Here is a 21,334-nt window from a genome sequence, read left to right on the forward strand (position 1 = left end):
CAGTATGGACGCGTTAGCAGGGCTGTGAGACCCGGGCCCAACAACTGTAAACCCATGCTCAAATGCGGGCTTAGAAACACCGAGTCCACAAGCCCGGGTCCCAGAGACCCAGTGCAGTGTAGACGTACTTTTGGAGCCAGGTTTTCAAGAGCGCTCGGAATGCTGGGCACTGCACTCTTCTCTGGATCTGACCCTTATTTAGGGCCAAAATGGGCACTGAACACTTTTGAGAATCTAGCCCCACTCGTGGGCTCTGAACGCTTGAAAGTCTGGCCCTCCACGCCCAATTCACCCTGCCCTACGCCAGTGCGCAGTAAGCGTGAAATGCCAATTCCCGATCAGAATGGCAGAATATTACATGAGCGCAACGCAGACTGTGCAAGATTCAAACCAACAGAGAGCATCAGGACCTTTCTTTCTTGGTGCCTCAGGTCCCCCTCTGTAAAATGGGGATAATAATACTTTCTCCCAGATTCATATTTACACTACATCCCTTTCACACAGAGAGGAGACTTAAAATGACAGTAAATTACAGTGACACCTAACTTAAGGTGTGGTGTGAAGGGGCCTTCCATCTTCTCTTACCTATGCTGTACTTTGAGCTATTCAGGAATTACTACCTCTGAATAAATCCATGTGTAGACCCTCTTGTTCCAGAATAAGGGTGTGGTGTTCCTGTTTAGCTTAACGCACTTTGAAAGTATTATCAATACAAATAATAAATAACAATATACTTTAATAAGTAACACCAATCCAGTGCCTTATGGGTTTCCTAAGGTTATATAGGGTAAAAAGTGTTTTTGTACAATGCCATCATACGTCATAATTGGTCATTTTCTTAAATCCCTCGTGCCCAGTTCTGGCTAAAATTGGCTTGGCGCTCAGTGCAGACAAAGCTGATAATTGCAGATGAAGGAGTTCATTGTCATTTGCACTAAGACCCCTTCAAAGCGGCTCCAAAGTGAGCATCCCTTTACACTATAAAGAGGGCCTGTAGTGTAAATGCGATTCAGCCCCTTAAATTATGTTCGAAGACAAAAAACAACAACACTGCAAGGCCGAGAACACCTCTCCGTAATTCAAGAATACAAATCAATCCCAGGAATGCTGCAATTATCCCCAGAATAAGCCTTGCAAAGCCAGGGAATTCAGAGTTAAGGCAAAACAGCAAAGAAACACATTCAGGGTCTGGAAATACACAGTAGAGGCACCCAAATAGTCTTACTGGATGACTGGAAGTGCCACTCTTTTCCAGTGTGATCCATGCTACTTCCGGCCCCGAGTTACATTGAAAAGTGACTTTTACAAACTACCAAGGGAAGCGGTGGATTTTCCATCTCTGGATGCCTTTCTGGAGGAGAAGTTTCAGTCAAACACAAGTGATTGGGCTCAATACAGAGGAAATGGGGGAAACTCGGTGGCCTCTCTTATACAGGCTAGATCAGTGGTTCCCAAACTGCGGGGCAGGACCCCAAACTGGGTCCCGACCCCATTTTTATAGGGTCGCCAGGGCCAGCATTAGATTTGCTGGGACCCAGGGCTGTAGCTGAAGCCTGAACTTCACCCCCCACCTGGGGCAATGGGGCTCGGGCTACAGTCCCCTCTCCCTCCTCCTGGGGTGCCGACCCCCCTCTCCCCAGGGGTCATGTAGTAACTTTACTGTCAGACGGGGGTCACAGTGCAGTGAAGTTTGAGAACCCCTGGACTGGATGCTCTAATAACCATTCTAGCCTTAACAACGAGGAGTCCTTGTGGCACCATAGAGACTAACAAATGTATTTGGGCATAAGCTTTCGTGGGCTAAAACCCACTTCATCAGATGCATGGAGTGGAAAATACAGTAGGAAGGTATAGAGACATAGTACATGAAAAGATGGGAGTTGCCTTACCAATTCTAATGAGACAATTCAATTAAAGTGGGATATTATCAACAGGAGGAAAAATCACTTTTGTCATGGCAATCAGGTTGGCCCATTTCAAACAGTTGACAAGAAGGTGTGAGTAACAGTAGGGGGGGAAATTAGCATGGGGGGGAAGATGAGGCCCAGAACTAGAATTCTGGCTTTTAATGAAATATAGATAGAAGGGGAGGTCTCATCCAACGTTGTCCCTTGTTACCCCAAAAACACATCAGCATCTGCTACCACCTCTGAGCTCAACTCAAATTGCCCGGTAAGGAGACACAACTGTCTCTCGGGTCCAACGGGAGCGAAGACATCACATGGTACATCCCCACCCTGTTGTCCCAAAACAAACGCCGGTGAGCCAGGGGACGCAGGCAGCCCTTGGTGTCAACTGGTTTCAAAACAATCAACATACAAGAGGCACCTGAATTTTAAAGAGGCCAAAGATTAGGGAAATTGAGGCTGGAAACTTACAGAGGAAATTTGCTGCCCTGGTCCAGCAATGTGCTTGTCTCGACTGGTGGGAAAGTCTCTAAAACTTCAGGAAAAAGAAACAAAATGCCCTCCCATTTTATCCCCTTAGGACTGAAAACCCAGAGCAAAGTTAGGCCCTGGATGCTGCAGCTTTTCTGAGTTCCTACGGAGTCTGGGCAACCTGCCATGAGCAACAGCGGCTCCGGGGGTGTGGAAAAAAAATAAGTGTTTATTTTGGGGGATGAGAGAAAACTTGCAATGTACAAACTGCGGAGGCAAAAAAAAAAAAAAGAAGTGTTTCTGTCGCTCCTGCCAACACTGCGCGCCTCGCAATATAAAGACTTTTGTTTAAGATCCAAGATTTCTGGTGGGAATACTTAACTTACTAAGTATATTCTTTCCTGGGGCTTACGCCTAGAGAATCTAACAAGATTTCATTCATATACCACCTAGGAGAGTCAGCCCCTCTCATCGCAAGGGTGGTTTCCATGTTTGCCATAATACCCTATATGGCCCTCTTTTTAACATAGGGCGGTGGCTCGGAATGATCCAGCAATTTGGGCACTGGGCTGGGAGCCAAGAGACCTGGGCATTGATTCTTAGCTGTGTTCTGGCCCCTTTACTCCGCATCATCCTAGCCTCTCTCTTCCTGCTGCAAAAGCTCATGTTAAGAGCTCTCTCTTCCTGCTGCAAGCTGATGGTTGAGCTAAAGGAGACTCCCCACTTGCTGCTAGCAGTATAGGGCCAATGACACACAGTTGAGCCATTCTGATTCCATCCAGCACAGGGCAATCTTACATACACATGCACGTGCAGCCACCCAGCCCATTATAATCCCTGCCTTGTAGTGCACTGGGAAAGATTAAATGAGCTAATACTTGAAAAGGACAATCTATGTGCTAAATATCCTTCTCACCTCAATTGTTTTCTCCCTTGCCAGCAGCATTCAGCACTGCCCGGATAGCATTAGGAATTACTGAAGAGACACCGGAGGACAAGCTTCCTCCCACTGTGACCCAGATTCCCCGTCAGCCTGATCCTTCAGTGAAGTCATAATCCAGTGGGGGAGGGGGATTGGGGTTCTTTTTTTTTTTTTTTTTTAAGCATCCCAGAGCGTTGCCATGGAAATGACTGTGATGCTATCATTTGTTAGCAGAGGCACCAAAACTGTGACGAAGGCAAAACACATGGGCTCAAACCAGACGGCCGCTAGAGATGAAGGGCAGCTTTGTCGCTCAGGCCCGGCGCTGAGGTTCAGGAGACGCGGGTTCGATTTCTGCTCCCGTCACGGGGCGTGTCTGCAATATCTCCGGAGATCGGATTACAGCCTGGGTTGGGAAACCCACGCTAGCTAGTGGGGCTCAAAATAGCAGTGAAGACACGCCAGCACCTGGGGCCCTTGTGTTGCTAGCTCCTGCCGCTGTGTCCTCTTTTCAGCCGTGCTAGCTAGATGAGAGGTAGCTAGACTGGAGCTAGCACGCGTATGCAAATCCATGTAGCAGTCACACCCCGATGGACTCCCTGGGTGAGTCAATTAATCTCCCAGAGCTCTCGCTCCCTATCTGATTATAATCCGTTCTTCGTCTGTTTAAATTACAACCTGTTTGGGGCAGGGACGGTCTCTTACAACTGTCTCTGAACAACTCCCAGCTCTTGCTGGGCTGTAGGGATGCACCCAATGCGATATAAGCGGTTATCAAGGATCTTTGATCATTAGCAAAATGGGGTAAGGAGCATTAGGGGAAAAGGAGAAACCAATTAAATCTCTGAACCAAGCTCCTCCTAGGTGGAATTCCATTGACTTCAGCTGTCCCCAGCCCCCTCCCGATCTCAAGCCTAGGCGAGCGGATTAGCTCCCATGCAAAGAGACCCAGCTGACACGAGGGTATCTTTTTGCAGCTGTACCAATGGGAGCCCTAGTATAGATAAGGCTCCGGCAGTCGCGAGCATTTTTCACACTGTGCCTGAGACTTTCAAATCCAGAGGATTTAGAGCCATGCTGCAATAAATGGGTGTTGTGCCTCAAAATTCTCCAGGCAGCTTTGTCAGTCTCTGTCCTTATTGGGAGCAAGATTAAATGGCAAAGCGTCTACATTAGGGACTAGGATGACATACAAAGTTTTACCGGTTTAACTAGACTGGTGATTTTGTTAAACTGATTGAGTTAAACAGATGCAAACCCCTCTCTGGGCACTAATCATTTGATTTAAAGCCGGCTGGTTTTTCAAAAATATTGCCGCACCCTAGTTAAGGTTGAGCAGAACTCCCAGGTGAAAAACCTCCATCAAAGCCCCAAAGGAAGCCAGAAAGCCCATGGGACACCACACGCCCTCAGCCCATTGCCACCCTCTCCCACGCACCCAGATAGTCACAACAGCTGAAGCCTGGCAGAGGAGGTGAGAAAAGCGGCATCTGCTCTGGTGCACAGCACCTGGGATGAGAGCCTCAGATGGTATAAATCAGTACAGCTCCCTGCACTTCAATGGAGTGATGTGTATTTACACCAGCTGGGGATCTGGCCCCAGCTACATCCAATTACACCGGCTCGGGATCTAGCCCCATTTACACCAGCTGGGGATCTGGAACCAGATTTTTAAGCACTCAGAACTGGGACTGGGTTTTCAACAGAGCCCAGCACCCAACTCCTGGCCTTGATGGGAGCTGAGCTCTGAAAAATCTATCCCTGGAGTCTAATGGAACGGTTGTGTAGATGGTAAGGTTGCCTTTAGAAGCATCCTGAGCTGCCACGTTTGCCTGAAAACTGACTCGTCTTAGAGAAGCTGGGCCAACCGGCATTTGCATAACAAAAAGACCCCACATCTGCTCTGTTGGATTGTGTCAGATCTAGATCATATGCAAAGCAACCTTCCCTACCTTTTCAAGTACCACAGCAATACATCGAGGACTATAGGAACTGACACATCAGACCAGCGATCCATTTAGTCCTCTCAAAACAGTGGCCAGTACCAACTACTTCCGAGGAAGGTGCAAGAATCCCTGCAGTGATTGGATAACCTGTCCCTAAGGGAAGTATCTTCCTGACCCTGATCAGTTAGAGGTTGCTTTATGCCCTGAAGCATGAGGTTTTACAGCACTTCTAAGTGACCAGGGGCTCCTTGCATTCCACCTCACAATCTCCCTGTGAGACTCCCTGTAACTCCTCCCAATCTTCCCCCATGCCAGGAGTTCTGAGTACCTCCTCCCATACCAGGGTACCTTAGGTTTTCTTAAAATCTGCTGAGCATTTAGGCATCTAGCTCCCATTGACTTCAGTGGGAGTTAGTTGCCTAAATACCGTTGAGGATCTGGGCCTTGATCTCCATGACATCATGTGGCAATGGGTTCCACAGTCTAATTATGTGCTGCCTTAACACAGATTTCCTTTATCAGTTTAGAATTTGCCTTCTTTCTATTTCATCAACTGTTCCTATGTTCTTGTACCACCTGCTGTCACTACTCATCTAAATAAAATCCTCTTCAAACTGATAGACCTTCTAACACCTCAGTTATTACAAACAATCAGCTCTCCAGTTCTTTTCAAACGGATGCAAAACACAGCATTGCCAACTCTCATGATTTTACTGCAAGTCTCGGGATAATTGCTATTTTTTTTCTCAAGCCCCACCTCCTGGAGCCCTGGGAATCTGAGAATCTCAGCTTTCACCTGAAAAAACAAAAGCAAGTAATAGCCCTCATAGTTGCAAACCTAACCTCAATGCATCCCAACCAGATGAGTCTAATGGTCCCATCTGGCTTTAAAATCTATGAAGCCCAAAGGCTCAAAACCCAGAAGATAAATAAAAAGAAGCCAAAATGTATTTTTATCTCATTTTTAAGCATGATTTTGGGGAGCCTGACTCATGATTTTTGAACATTTGGGGTTGGCAACACAAAGGATATACCAGCCCCCTACCCACCCTGGAAGAGTTTGCCGTGGGACAGTGGAAGGGCTTAGATGTAGTAGTTCCGGGGGGGGTAGATGGCTTCCGGGGGGGGGGGGGAGACATTTGAAATCCTCAAAACCACTGCAAGCTGCTCTGTGTTTGTACAGTCGATTGGGAGCCCGTTCGTGAAGTCCTTTGGGAACCTCTGATGCTTTCACTCACATCCTTCTCCTTTGGTATGCAGAAAAAGGTGACCGCCCGACGCTCCTCCAATCACCCGCTTACCAAGCCAAGATTTTGTGACCGTCGCACACCAATCTCACACTTCCCAGGCCACCCCAGCTCTGCCGAGTGACTCAGAGACGGTTCCTTAGAATCAGAAGTTGGAGGGGTAGGGGAATCACAACAGGATTCATGGAAGGATGGAGGAGAGAGAACAATCTGATTGTGCGCTGCTTTCTCCCACCCGTCGGACGTGCCAGATCGGAGCTGCTGTACCGTAACATGTAGGAGGCTCGGCTTATGTTTTAAAAAGAATAATGTTCCTTTTAAGTCTGAGCCACCCAAAATAACAACGACCCTGAAGAAGGCAGTTCCTCTTAGGCCTTGCCTACGGTGGGATCGGCTGCCTCCAGGCAAGCCTCTAGTGTAGACATGTTTTGCACCGGTGCCTGGCTTCCGACCTGGTAATGTGCACCAGTGCAATTCCTGCAGCGCTGGTGTCAACCTTGTCTACATTAGGGCCCTGATTGCCCAGCACCTGATGCAGTAATTTACACCAGTGCAAAATGAGTCTATCATGCTACCAGCTCAGTTTTTCACTCTCAATTCGCACTGGTGCAAATGACTGCAACAGCTTAGACTGTAAGCCCCGTGGGGCCAGGTCTGTCTTTTTGTTCTGTATTTGTACAGCGCCTGGCACAATAGGGTCCATGCAATACAAATAATAAATAATAATAGGCGCCTCCTTCTGCTTGTGGCGGAGGGACATGCACCAGTGTCTAGTTAAAACAGGAACTTGCGTGTGCACCCTGAGTGAAAAGAACTGGGGAACGTGCTTCCATGCTGCTAAATGCCACGTGGCAGCTTTTCACCGAGCACCACCCCCACGCGAAAGGACAGCAGCAGCCCCCTTCCAGTCGGTTGGTGCAGGGAGCAAGAACCATACAAGCCACCAGCTGCCTAGGAAGAGAGACGTGGTTGCTCAAGCAACAAGGATCCTGCTTAGACCATCTGGTCCGCTTCTGTTTTAAAAAGCGAGGGTCTTATAGATACACGTCTCCCATTCTCCCCCCTGCAGATCAAGGCGACAGATTTCTGCAGGGTGAAGAGGTAGCAGTCCCCAGCTAGAGCTCTGGGCAGCATCTTTGGGATTGGGCTTCGGATACTTTGAGCAAATGAGTAGAAAAGAACTATGACTGTCAGCTTTCTACGTGGCATCTTGCAAGCCGGTAGGAAGGATGGCTGTACGGGTGTCAAGGAAGGGTTGAGCTTGTGGTTAAAGGACCAGAATGGGGCTCAGTAGATCTGGGTTTGACTCCTGGCTAGTCACCCGGGGCTAGATTCTCAAAAGCACGTTGGGTATGGAGCTCTTGAAAACATGGCCAGAAGTTTCACAGTGGGAGGTGCTGGAAAGCTTTCAAAATCTGGCCTTTATTTAGGTGCCTAAACAGGAGCTGGACTATTTGGGGGGGGGGAAGCCCCACTTCTGGGCACTCCATCCTTGAAAATCCACAGCTGAGATGTGAACCGAAGACGGGTCCCCTAGCTGCCATTCCAGTGCCTTCACCACTGGGCCATCCTTCCTCTCCATTTACACCTGCAAATAAAGTTGCATTGCACTGAATTTGCCTGGGGTTCAGCCCATGCACGGGATGCAGTTTCATTTTATAAATCAGAACTAAATAGCATCGGCATAAACGTTACCCAAAAAGCAAAAAACAACCAAACAAAACCCCCTTTCCAGTGCAATACACTAGCATTTGGGGACCCGTTTGACCCCATCTGACCCAGTCCACTTTCCAGTCATCAAAACAATCTGCTTCCATAACAGAGTTTTCGTAAGAGCAAGGGGCAAGTCTCAAGGGTGTGCTTGGTGCACCCTGACATAACCACACCCGGGGGCCCAAGCGACAAACTTCCTGGCACTTCACCCCTTTGCCAGGACCCTGGGCAGCGTGAGAATTGTAGGAGAGACTCGGTTCTCAGTGCAAACACATGACTTAATGCACTGGGTTTCCAGTAAGTTATTCATCAAGGTCTGTGAACTGCAGTATATATAGATATAGATGGATATGGATATATAAGTACCATTAATAATGACATGATTTCATGCATGAGAGGCTCAGGTCTTTGGCCAGCATATTTCTTAGCTGTGCGGCTGGCAAATGCCAGAGTCGGTGTATGCATTACACAAAAATTTTCCTTTTGCACACGCCACCATGGCTTTAAAGGTGAAATTCACAATCCCTATGCAGTACGTATGTGCCACTTAAACCTGGGGCTTATGCTCTCCTCAATGGCATTTACTATTTCTCAAGCATCTAGTTTTCAACAGCTCATAAGCCGTGCTAGAACAACAGGAATATTGATGCTCCTTTTTCCAACACCAGTGTCGTGTTCTGACACGACCATCATCTCTCTGATGGGCAGTAGCAGGTATCTATGGCCTTTGCACATCGGCCTCCCAGGGGAACAGAAGTTAGTAGCATAAAGTCTGGGTATGTTCTAAGTGTGTTCTAAGCTTGCTTTATTTACACATATCTTCCAGAGATCTCTCCTCAACATCAATGCCTGGTGACATCTGTCACAACAAGAGACACAGCACAACAGTGGGCTGGTCTTGTGGTCAAGACACTGGCCTAGAGCTCCAGGAGGTTGCATTCAATTTCTGGCTCTGTCACAGACTCTCCTGGGCTAATTGCTGAGCTACTCTGTGCCTCAGTTTCCCACCTGTAAAATGGGGATAATAATCCTTGTTGGCCTTGACTAATAAAACTGTAAGCTCTCTGAAGCAAGGACTCTCTCATGCTCTGTATAGCCTAACACAATGGCGTTTTGAGGAACGGCTGTAATACAGATGACAATGACTTTCAGATTTAGCAGAAGATGAGAACTGTCCCCAACACTGAAAGACAGGGGCCCAGTCCTGCCAACTGTCCACTGATTTCAAGGAAAGTTGCATGCCAGAGGGATGCCTGCAGAGTGAGGTCCCATTCAATTATAATTAGAGAGATCACGACTGTCAGGAAAACTGGTGCGTGGGGAGGGAATCTCCAAATTTAGCTCTCTCACAAGCCTGGCTCCCTTCTCCCAAACACCAGTGTGAAATCAGGATTAACCCCCAGTGAAGCCAGAGGAAAGAATCAGCCCACAAACATTTCACGGCAGGGCAGTTTTCTTTCTAGACTTCAGGGTAATAACTTGGCAGGCCAACGAACCGACCTATGTATTCAGTGGAGTTATCAAGACCTGTATTGGACAAGCTACCTGCTCGGCAGCTCCATGACAAGTAAATTACAGGGCTCTGTCGTGTTGACCAATAGGCGCGCTGAGATTGGTTTCATGACAAATCCCACGCCCTGAGACACACCCCTTCTTTGTAATTGCCTCTAGATTGCCTAGCACTGACTAAAGGGGACATGGTCCAGAGTTTAAAAGCACAAGACAAGAAGCTAAGAGAACTGGATTCTGTTCCTTATTATTTATTTGTATTACAATAGCACCTAGACGCCGTGGTCCATGATGCTGGCACAATACAGATCGTCAATAATGACGACGTCTGTAACACGGTTATACCGTCATTTATTCACCCATTCCAATCTATTTAATCAATTTACTCAATATAAAGTAAAAGTGCATCTTAGAACCCTTCGGGGCAGTAAGACAGAAGCAATAGCATGCAAGCTTTGCAGACGGCTCCTTTAAGGCCCAGAGAAAGCAGCCTTAGCGACAGGCAATGGGCTTTGTCAGTCTATTAACCATCTTGAGATGCTGCTTTTGCACTAACAATGACTTCAGCTGATCCTGTACAAGCCAGATCCCTTCTGCGAGTGTAAACCAGCGTAGCTCCCTAGACGTCAATGGAGTGGCACCGGTTTACATCAGCCGAGGATCTGACCTACTTAAAAAGAACAGCAAGACCAAGCTATCGGGTGCGTTTGCATTTGAGCTGAGAGGTGTGATTCCCAGCTCACACAGAGTTGCCCTCAGTAGCTTAAGCAGAGCTAGCGTGCTAAAAATAGCCGGGTGGCCAGGACAGCATGGGTGGCAGCTCAGACTAGGTACCCGAGTACATACCCAGGGGGTTCAAATGCCACCCCGCCACATGGCTATTTGTAGCCTGCTAGCTCAAGATAGCACAGGTAGGCCCACGCCAGCTGGGAATGACACCTCCCCGCTCAAATGTAGACGCACCCATTTAGGCTCCAGTTAACACACCTGGAATGGGATACTGTTGATGGGTGCCATCCACTGAACAAAGAAAGGAGACTGTAAGATTCCTAGTGAAAATAAATGGGGCAAACTCACACCTGCGATCCCTACCCCCACTAGCATTCACCCTAAGGTGTTTAAATTTAAAATAACATGATGCCTTTTACCTCAGTGCACTTTACAAACAAATCACTGGTCTACACAGTATTTGCCCCATATGGAGGGATGATGTCCATGAGACAACTACTGCGTAAATCACTAATTTGTGCCTCATGGAGAACCACGTGATCAATTTCATGCCTCTTTAGCGCTCTCACCTGCACTCTGCCCACCAACACATCTCTGGTGGAGTGACAACTTTTCAAAGCTATGAACTGCTTCAAACAGGGTACCATTTGAAAAACAACCACCGCCCGCTAGGGAACGTCTCCTTCTTCTTCCCTGGAAAGACCCTAATTACTACTGATTTAAAGGGCCTGATTCTCATTTATACTAAGGCCCCTTTCATCTGCTCTGGATGTAAATTACAGGTCCGGTCTACACTTAGAATTTAGTTTGACATGGCTACAACACTTCGGGACGTGAAAAATCCAAACCTCTGAGCGCCGTAGCTATGTTTAGATGCAGCTAGGTCGACAGAAGAATGTTTCCTACAATGGCAGAAAAGCCTCTTCCGTCGCTGTAGGGTGCGTCTATGTTATGGGGCTATGCCACTGTAGTTAATGCCCTGTAGCTATGCCATTATAGCCACTGTTGTGTAGACATGTCCTTGGTCACCTCACTTAAAATCCCCTTTATGCTGCAATGGGGCCGGAGTGCAAATGTCAGATCACAGTTTTTAAAATCATGCCTAAAATATCACCGCTCCCCAAAAAAAAGCCCTTTAGACCTTGTTCCCGCAAACGCTGATGCACATGAGCAATTTTACTCCAGCAAGTCGTCCCATTGACTTCAATGAGATTACTCGCATGAGTAAAGTTACACATATATGTAAACTGTTTGCAAGACAGGGTTCTTATTTTAATTGCCTGGGACCAGATTCTCATTTACGATAAGATCTCTTGACACCACTCTGATAGTGGAAAGGGGCGTTGGGTGAATGCAGCTCTCAAGCACACCCTGTTTAAGAACCCAAAATGCTACCACCAGGAAAGAATTCAGGCCCTCCATTTTAGTTTCACCATTCTTCATAGCATGTTAGTAAGTATCAATTTGATACAAACAATAAAATCCTATCATAAGAGTATCTGTTGTTTGGATCTTTACTCAGAAGCAGGGAAAGAGGGCATCAGTTTTTTTGGCATTGATTATAAGGTCTATGGCTTCAGTTCCTCTCTATACAAACACAGCACATGTATCAGGTAGGGGCTGAGACATTTACACAGCGCAATACTAGCCAAAGCGTGGCAGAGTTCCAGCTCCACTCGCGAGACGTACACACTCGGCCTCTAGAAAGACCAGCACTTAATTGCACGTTGCAGGAATAATCTATGACCTGCTTGTCACAGAGCAGTAAGTTAAACACGCATCTCTGACGCTCGGCGCGTCCCTGGCTGTTTCAGCAGAGGAGTTGGTTAAGAGCTGGGAACGTTTCAGAGTCAGTGGGATGACGCCTCGGGCGGTGGAGCCGACCCCAGCTCAGAGCCATGCCTCAAAGCGTGGCTGACACATTCACATGTCTTTCTCCCTTCACCAGCTAGTGCCTCACACACACCCCTTTGGGAAATCCTTCATAACTGGCAGTCTGGCCTAGCGGATAGGGACTCAAGAGAGCTGAGTTCTATTCCTGGCCCTGCCGCTGGCCTACTGGGTGATCTTAGGCGAGTCACTGCACCTCTGTGCCTCAGTTTCCCCTTGGGGGACTGATGATACTGACCTCCTTTGTAAAGCACTTTGAGATCTATGGCTCAAAAGAGCTGTAGTATAATTTGATCTTCCCTCTCCTTTCTAACACATTTAGTCGAACAGAGAAATACTTACCAGTGTCGACATTTAATGCATCCTGAGCATCTAAGTTAGCATCCATTTAAATGAATGGGACAATTGACACTTTAGAGCTATTGTTCCAGGCTCTCTGCAAACTCAGGCTGAATGGGCTTTTCCTACAGTAGGAAGTTTCACTGGCAAAAGTTTTGCCGGCACAGTGCCACGGACAAAACTATTTTGGAAAAGTGCATTCACAGTCTACCACTTGGCGCTTTATGTCCATACAGCTCCTGGTACGTCAGCACCAAGCATAGTGCATTGTCGGTGGGCATCCCAGTGTTTCTCCCCCCCCCCCCCGTCAGGTGCACTGCCTTGTGGGAAATTGTTGCTGCATAGAGTGGGCCACTGCTGTGTACAATTATTATATTGTGGGGGCGCCCAAGAGCATCAGTCATGCCCCATCGTGCCAGGTGCTGTACAAAAAGAGAACACAATGACCATTCTTGCCCCCAAAGAACTAACAATATCATGGGATACCCACATGTCTCTCTGAGAATTATGGGAATTTGGCAAGCTTTCCCAGTAAACGTTTTTAGTATAGAGCAGTTCTAAGAGGTTGGACCATTCCCCCCCCCGCATGTCCCTCCCCCCCACACACACACACACTCTTCACCTAGCCCTTCTGCTCCAGGCTTTAGAAAGCACTAGTCAGTTGCCCAGTCCAGAGAATAAAGTGGTTTGAATACATTCCTGGATACTTTTTGCAGAAAGATTTATTTTATAGCCCCCGTGCTTTTTATTATCAACAAGAACGATTGTTGTTTTAAGCAGGAGGGGGGAAAAAAAGCTGCAAGCAAACAAGTGCAAAGAAAAAGGATGGAGCACGTGACGCCAGAGTGAAAGATTGAAAACGACAGATCTGCGAAGGGAGAGCTGCTGGCAGACGACAGTCGGAAGAGGACTAGATTCACCTTAAAGGGAAAAGCACCACACGCAGCAAACTGCTTCTTTAATAAAAAATATATATATACTAAAAAAAGGTCAGCCTAGAGGTTTCCCAACATCACCGAAGCTCTGCTCAAACCAGATGTTTAACAAAATACAGCTCTTTATTGATAGGTTTATGTAATTTTTAAAAAAGAAGAGATAAATGCCAGAGAGAGAAAAGTATCAAATGCCACTTCTTAGGAAGCCGTAGGCTGATCTGTGCCATCTTAACTCTGATGGCCTAATTATTATTATTCCTTATTTGAATGGCAGTCGCACCAACCAAGATCAGCACCCCATTGTGCTAGGGGCTGTACAAGTAAACAGGACTTTCTCTACACACAGAAATGGCACTGATTTAATTCAATCGGTTTTTAAATCAATTAAAGGCTTGTCTACAGGGAGCCATCCAGGAAAATGAATCTGAATTAAGTAGAGGTGTCAATTTGAAGTGGATTATTCCAACCATACTCAACCCCTGTGTGAGCACCCTCATTCAGAATTAAATGACCTTAATTTGATTTATTTTAATTCACTTATGGAACCAAATGTAGGCCACTTTCATTCGGAAGAACAGCGTTCACACAAGGATTTAATGCAGTTTAACCAATCCGCTTCAAAGTCACACGTGGAGGGTCTCCTGTACAATTAAAACTATGAAAAAAATTGCGCCCTGTATGCACCGTAGCTAGGTCAACCTAACCCCAGCTGTAGATGCAGCAAGGTCAATGCAACGGAAGCAGCTGTGCTGCCGTAGCCGCTGTAGTGTAGACATACCCCTAGTTACTTTGGATTAACTTTCCCCATGTAGACAAGCCCTAACTCAAATTAAGAACACTCCTTTTTTCCAAGCTACCCAGTGTGGGAATTCTTATTCTGGAGTTAACAGTGGCTAAAATGAATTGCACCAGTGCAAACGGCAGGGCAATGCATTACACCGAAATCGTTTCCGTTCAACTACATTGATTAAAGCTACACCAGCGCCGAGCCAAGCACTCAACTAAAGTCAGCTGGGCCCAACTGTCATTTACGCTCTGGCCCCTTTGCATCAGCCTGAAAACGAGTGTAAATTACCACATCCCCAGTTAAAGGCCCTTTTATGCTGCTGGGAAGTTGGGGCTGGGGCGAGGGGTAAAGCCACTGTAGTGCCTGTAGTGTAGACACGGCTTTAGAGTAAATGACAATCAGCCCTGGTTTTAATTCACACTATTTGTTATTTCAGTGGAAATGTGTGTGGAGATTAGCTTTTAGCTAAGTCACTGCAATCGCCTTCTGTGGACTTTTCTAAACCAATTTACGGCCAGGGAGTCACACCAATTTAAGTACATTAATTTAGAAACACGGTTAGTTAGATCAGAGCAAGTTCTGCACATAGGTTAAGGCCCAGCAAAAAACAGTGTGGCCTAGTGGATAAAGCACCAGACTAGGACTCCAGAGACCTGAATTTCATTCCTGCCTCTGCTGCCATCTGACATTGGACAAGCCCTGTCCTCATTCTCTGCTTCAGTTTCCCCACCTGTAAAATGGGGCTAATGAAACTGACCTTTGTAAAGCACTGTACAAAAGCTAGGTGGTAGTATTATTATTCCAAAGAGCTTGCAATGAAAACAGACCAAGAGTGGGAGTGGAAACAGACGCACAGAGATGTTCCTGGTCAATAGCAAAGCCAGGAGAATAGAGCATCCCAGGCAAGCACCCTGTCGACAACAAACACGAATTTAGAGACACCAACGTCCAAATACTGATTTTCATACACACAAAAGTAATTTAACAGAGAGAAACAACTCGGGAAAAGAAAATCTGAAACTGTTTCAACATATTAAAAAAAAAAAAAAAAAGCAGCATTTCCTTTAGATACACATATTTAACAGCGACCCGTTCTCTCTCCCCTGATTATTATTTTTGGGAGCGTTATGGTGAGGTCCAGACACTCTAACTGAGATCACAGCTCCCTTGCAGATAATGGTAACTGACCTCTTTTGGGTTCTGAGATCTACTAAGGAGAAGCGCTAGATGGGGGTTAGGTATTGCTACTGTGCTAGGTTCTACACACACACACAAACACACACACACACACACACACACACACACACTTAAGACTACATTAACAGAGTCATGCATTCCAAGGCCATTCCAATTACTGTTCCCAACTGGCTAAGCATTGTGCACGTTTTATTATTTTTGTTACCTTGCCCTCTCCCACATATTGACACCCCGCCTATCACAGCCACCGGTTATGTCTTTAAGTCTCAATTCTTTGGGGGCAGGGACTTGTCATTTGCTATAGGTTTACACGGCAACCTAGTACAATGGGATCTAGGTCTGATCGGCCTCTAGGCGCTACCACAATACAAATGTTCAGTAATAAAACTAAGAGACAGTCCCTGGTCCAAAAGCCTTATACTCTAAATAGACAGACATCAAAGGATGAGACAGACAGCTATTATTATGCCCATTTTACAGATGAGGAAAATGAGGCATAGGGACAGTGAGGACCTGTGAACACTGACAAGTAGTACTGCTTTAATTATACATGACCTATGAGGAAAGCTTGAAAGAAATGGGCATGTTTAGCATAGAGAAGGGAAGACTGAGAAAGAACATGAGAACAGCAAAATGTTGACAGAAAGAAGACAGTGATCAATTGTTCCTCCACGTCCACCAAGGATACAACAAGAAGGAAAACCAGCCCAATTTGCAGGGAGATTTAGGATATTAGGAAAAACTCTCTCACTCTAAGGGGAGTTAAGCCGTCCAAAGGAGGTTGTGGAATCCCTGTCATTGGTGGTTTTTCAGAACACGCTGGACAAACGCCTGTCAGGGATGGTCTAGGTTTACTTGGTCCTGGCTCAGCGCAGGGGGCTGGGACTAGATGACCTCGTGAGGTCCCTTCCAGCTCTACAGTTTTCTGATTTTATACCAGCATAATAAAAGCGGCAAAAAAAAACCTCCGCTGTGGATGCAATTATAGCGGCATCAAAGTGCTTATATCAGTACAACACACTGTAGTTTAGGAAGCAAAATAAGCTAGTTCAGTATAACTCAGTCACACGAGGGCTTTTATCAGCATAATTATTTTGGTAAAAAATAAAATCCCACCCCTCACTTCCCCCCCTCTCCAAAAAAAAGTGTTATATCGCTAAGACTTTAACGTCTAGACAAGGTTTTGTCCAAGGTCATACAGGGAATCCAGGGTGGTGCAAACTCCCCTGCTTTTCACCTTGAGTTGTTATTTACACCAGTGCCAGGTGGGTGCTAATTGCTACCAGAGCAGAATGGTACCTTTTGTTACCTCCACTTTGTGAGGCTTCCGTTCCGCTTAACACTTAAACACGTGCTTAACTTTAAGCAGGGGAGTGGCCTTGACTTCAATATCGCACGCTAACAGTGAAGCACGAACTTCACTGCTTTGCTGAATCAAGGCCTGAGGGGATGCACTGAACCTGCGCTTGCTGAGCACCCCCACGGCAGAGCCACGCACCCTCCAGACCCGTCTAGCCGCAGCCACGTTGCAGTGACCCGGGTTTGACACTAGGATTTCAGGGGGTGTTTCGCAGGGTTCTTAGCGCCTTGCTGACTGGAGCCGTACTAGGAGCTGGTTCGCGGTGTATGGGGGGAGAACGTGTCTCTCCCTCCAGAGCCTACGCAAGTTGTCGGACAACGGAGAACCAGGCCCTGTCCATCTATAACACATTTGCCCAGACAGAGAGAAAAATAGTTCAAGGCACAAATTGTACCACTTTAATTATAGCAGTATAGTTAAAGTGATATATACCCCTCCCTTAGTGTGAATGCAGTGATACCAGGATAAAGGTGCTTATACTGGTCTAGCTACAGGAGAATAAATATCCCAGTATAAAGGTACCTTTATAACTGTACCCACACTAGTAGTTGTCCTGGTGTAACTATCAGAGGGGTAGCCATGTTAGCCTGTATCCACAAAAACAACGAGGAGTCCGGTGGCATCTTAAAGACTAACAGATTTATTGGGCATAAGCTTTCATGGGTAAAAAACCTCATTTCTTCAGATGCAACTATATGGGGGGGGGGGGAATTGTAACAGAATAACTAGGTCAGTTAGGGGTGCAAAATCTGTGTTTCAGCCGGGCCTCAGGCCCCTTTGTGCAGACAGAGATGGGTAAAGGGTCCTTAGTGCAACTGAGAATCAGACATTCGAATGGGTGGTATGGCGCTCAACGATCACTTTCCAAATGGAGCAGCCCTCGGTAGGTGCGCTCCACGTTCTGTTCCACCTACAGTCGAAAGACCCAGCACTGAGCTCCCGTTGCCTTCCCAAAACCAAACCGTCAGGGAGAGTGGAGAAAGGGTCCTCCGTGAAATGTCAGCTCCGCACAGCCGGGAGAGCTGGGGCAGAGGATGTTGGGGGGGGGGGGGGGGGGGAGCACGCAGGAGAAGGAAATGGACCAACTTATGGCTGACCCTTCCCAGCCATCAGCCCCTCTTTTCCTTCACATGCGGAGACAGCTACTTGGGGATTTGGCACCGGGTGAGAACAGACACCCAGAGCGCAGAAGGAAAGAGCCGTGTGCATGTCTGTGTCTGTGCAAGAGACAGACAACATCCAAGCAAAGGGGCAAGCAGAGATCTACTGATGGCAAACAAGCATCTCAGATGCAACACATATGCCAAACAACACCCAGATCCGACGGCACCTCAGCGGGCCTCTGAGACACAGAGTCTTTCTTAAACCCGTCCTCCACCCCCCATTCTCCCCCGCGATATTTCTGTTGGCCTGCCACCCCATTCAGGTCGTGGGACGTGCCTCTGTCTCCCGTCACCCTCAGCGACACTGGCACCCTCCGAGACAAACCTCAGCATCCCGTTGAGCTGCCAGGTCCCAGAAACCCGCACGCACACTGTCCTGTGGCGACTGCTGCCACCCCCGAGGCGTGCACCCACCCCCACCTAACGCCCCCCTACTCCCACCCCGAGGGGAGTCTCGGCTCCTCACCATGGCACCTTATTCTCCACCTCTCCCCCCCCCCCCCCCCCACACACACAGACCAGCCTTCAGCAGCATTTCAACCAGAGAGGAACAAACAACCACAGCTGTCAGTCCCCAGAACAGGCAGCCGTCCAAGTCATTGAAGCCCTGGGACTCTATTTACCATCGCCCTTCCTAAAAGCTGCTGTTGCCAATCAAATATCTCTCCCTCCTCCCCCCCACCCCCCATCCCCACCCCGGTGCTCCATATACTAAGCCAGCCAGCCTCCCAAAGAGATGGGCACTGCTCCCAGCTCCCCAAACAGGGGGGGCCTGTTGCTCCCACCCTCCCAACACCCCAAGCATAGGGTGGGGGTGTTGCTCCAATCCCCCGTCCCATTTTGGTGGCTTTAGCTGTCGCCCATCACCCCAGGAAGGAGCCGCTGCCCAGGGCGCTGTCCCTCCCCATGGCAGAGACGCACACTTTGGCATTTAGAAGCTCTGGGACCCTCTCTCTGTACTTACGCCACACTGCTGCTCCCGCCCCCAACTACCAGGCACCCCCTGCCCCCCACCAGATACCTCTGCCCCCCCCCCAGCTACCAGACACCAGGAACCCCCTGCCCACCACCCTCAGCTACCAGATACCCCCCTATGCTCCACCAGATACCCCCTGCCCCCCACCAGACACCTCTATCCCCCCAGCTTCCAGACTCCATGCACCCGCTGCCCCCCACCAGACACCTCTGCCCTGCCCCCCACCAGACACCTCTATCCCCCCAGCTTCCAGACTCCATGCACCCACTGCCCCCCACCAGACACCTCTATCCCCCCAGCTTCCAGACTCCATGCACCTGCTGCCCCCCACCAGACACCTCTGCCCTGCCCCCCACCAGACACCTCTATCTCCCTAGCTACCAGATACCAGGAACCCCCTGCCCCCAACTACCAGACACCCCATTGCCCCACACCAGACACCTCTGACCCCCATAGCTACCAGATACCCCTGCCCCCCACCAGACACCTCTATCCCCCCAGCTACCAGCCACCCCCTGTCCCCCATCAGACACCTCTGCCCCCCCAGCTACCAGACACCCCCTATCCCCCACCAGACTCCCGCTGCTCGCCCAGCCCCCCCTCCCCACTCACCCTCCTGGGACAGATCTTCCTTCCCCTCTGCACCATTTTGGTGGCTGCTGCTAAATGGCAGAATCCAAAGTCCCCGTTCCCCCCCCCCCCCCGTAACCCTCGGCAACAACCTCAGCTGTCAGCCACACACACACACACACACACACACACACACACACACACACACACACACACACACACTTTCCCCAAACAACAGGCGAACACCACAGATCTGGGACTCTCTCCCCCCCCCCCCTTCCCAGCTGTTGTCTCCCAGCCACCCTCCCCCAGGCACCTCCAACCCTGGCAACATTTCTTCCCGTCTGCACCATTTTTTTTTCCGGTGGTTGCTGTCAAATGGCACCAGAACCTCTCTCTCTTTCCTGTCACCCACCCCAAGCGACATCTAAGACCAAGGCGGGGGGAGGGACAGGGGGATCGACCCCACCCCGTCCTCGGCCGCCCTGCGGAGCTGTCAGTGCCCTGGCCCCGCACCGGTCCCCCAGCTCTGATCCCCCCCCCTTTGCAAACAGCCGCTGGTGTCAGGCAGACACAAGGGAGGGAACACCTCGCCGCCGCCTGTATTCCTCCCTTCACCTCTGCACCATTTTGGCGAGGGTTTGTTTTGAAATGTCAGAGGCTGCTGGAGGATGCGCTCGCCACCCTCCCGCCCCGCAGCCAGAATCGATCCCGATCTATGGATCCATCTCTGTACAACAGCCCCCCCCCCCCGCCCCCAGCCGCCCATCACCGTGGTACCCAGGCGAGGCCGACCAGCTGTCCTGATGTTATAAAAACAGTCCCCATAGTCAGGGCTTTGTCTTATAGAGGCGCCTATCCCCCCGCCTCTGTATTTCACACTTGCTCTCTGGTCACCCTAACCCCGGCTGTTGCCAAATGGTTTCCACCCAAGACCATCCCCACCCGGACTCCCAAGAGCTGTCAGTCCACCGCCACCCCCAGGCTACCCCCCCACACACACACACACCCCAGGACTCGACTTACCCTCCAGCGTCCGCTCCCGCGCTGCCTTCCCCCCCCAAAAAAGTCGCTGCCAGGAGCCAGGAGCCCCCCTCCGGGGATGGGGTGTTGTTGGAGAAGTGGAGGCTCCAAAGAAACAACAACAACAAAACAACAACAACAGCAGCACCGCAGCCACACTTCAGAGGCGAGCCCGGGCAACCAGGAGCAATCTCAGTGTCTCAATGAACTTCCTCCCTTGGGTTGCCTGTGTGTGTGTGTGTGTGTGTGTGTGTCGATTCCTTCCTTCCTCCTTTTTGGCTACAAAGGTAACTACTTCCAACCCACCGGGGAAAAGACACAACGTAACCACCAGCTAGTGCAGCCTAGCATGCCGGGACGGACAGATGGCTCCCCACCCACCAATGGCCAAGCCCGACGCAAGGCCCAGGGAGGGAGGGATTAGCTACCCAGCACCCTCCTCTCCACCCCCCCACCCCTGCACCCAAGCCACCTCCCCCCAAGCTAGGCTGCAGCGTGGCTTGCTGCGAATCCTTCCGCCTGGAGGATTAGCAGCAGGGTTAGTTAGGAGCCTGATCTTTGCAGGGTTTCAAGGGGCTTGGCTGCTTTCTGGTCTCCATCCCCCTCCCCAACTCGTCACTAGATGTCAGGATAGGGGGACCAGGTGTCCT

General features: G+C 49.0%; 1 protein-coding gene across 1 annotated transcript in view; it reads right to left on the reverse strand.

Annotated features, from left to right (window-relative positions):
- The window catches only part of MEF2D (myocyte enhancer factor 2D), a 167,217-nt gene extending 146,210 nt beyond the window's left edge, over positions 1–21,007 (reverse strand). The window contains exon 1 of the mRNA XM_065419815.1: positions 20,688–21,007. The gene's annotated coding sequence lies outside the window, so the exon portion shown is untranslated. The remainder of the gene's footprint in view (positions 1–20,687) is intronic.
- Between the last annotated feature and the right edge of the window lie 327 nt (positions 21,008–21,334).

The sequence above is a fragment of the Emys orbicularis genome, chromosome 20, assembly GCF_028017835.1.
Source record: "Emys orbicularis isolate rEmyOrb1 chromosome 20, rEmyOrb1.hap1, whole genome shotgun sequence".
Classification (NCBI taxonomy): domain Eukaryota; kingdom Metazoa; phylum Chordata; order Testudines; family Emydidae; genus Emys; species Emys orbicularis.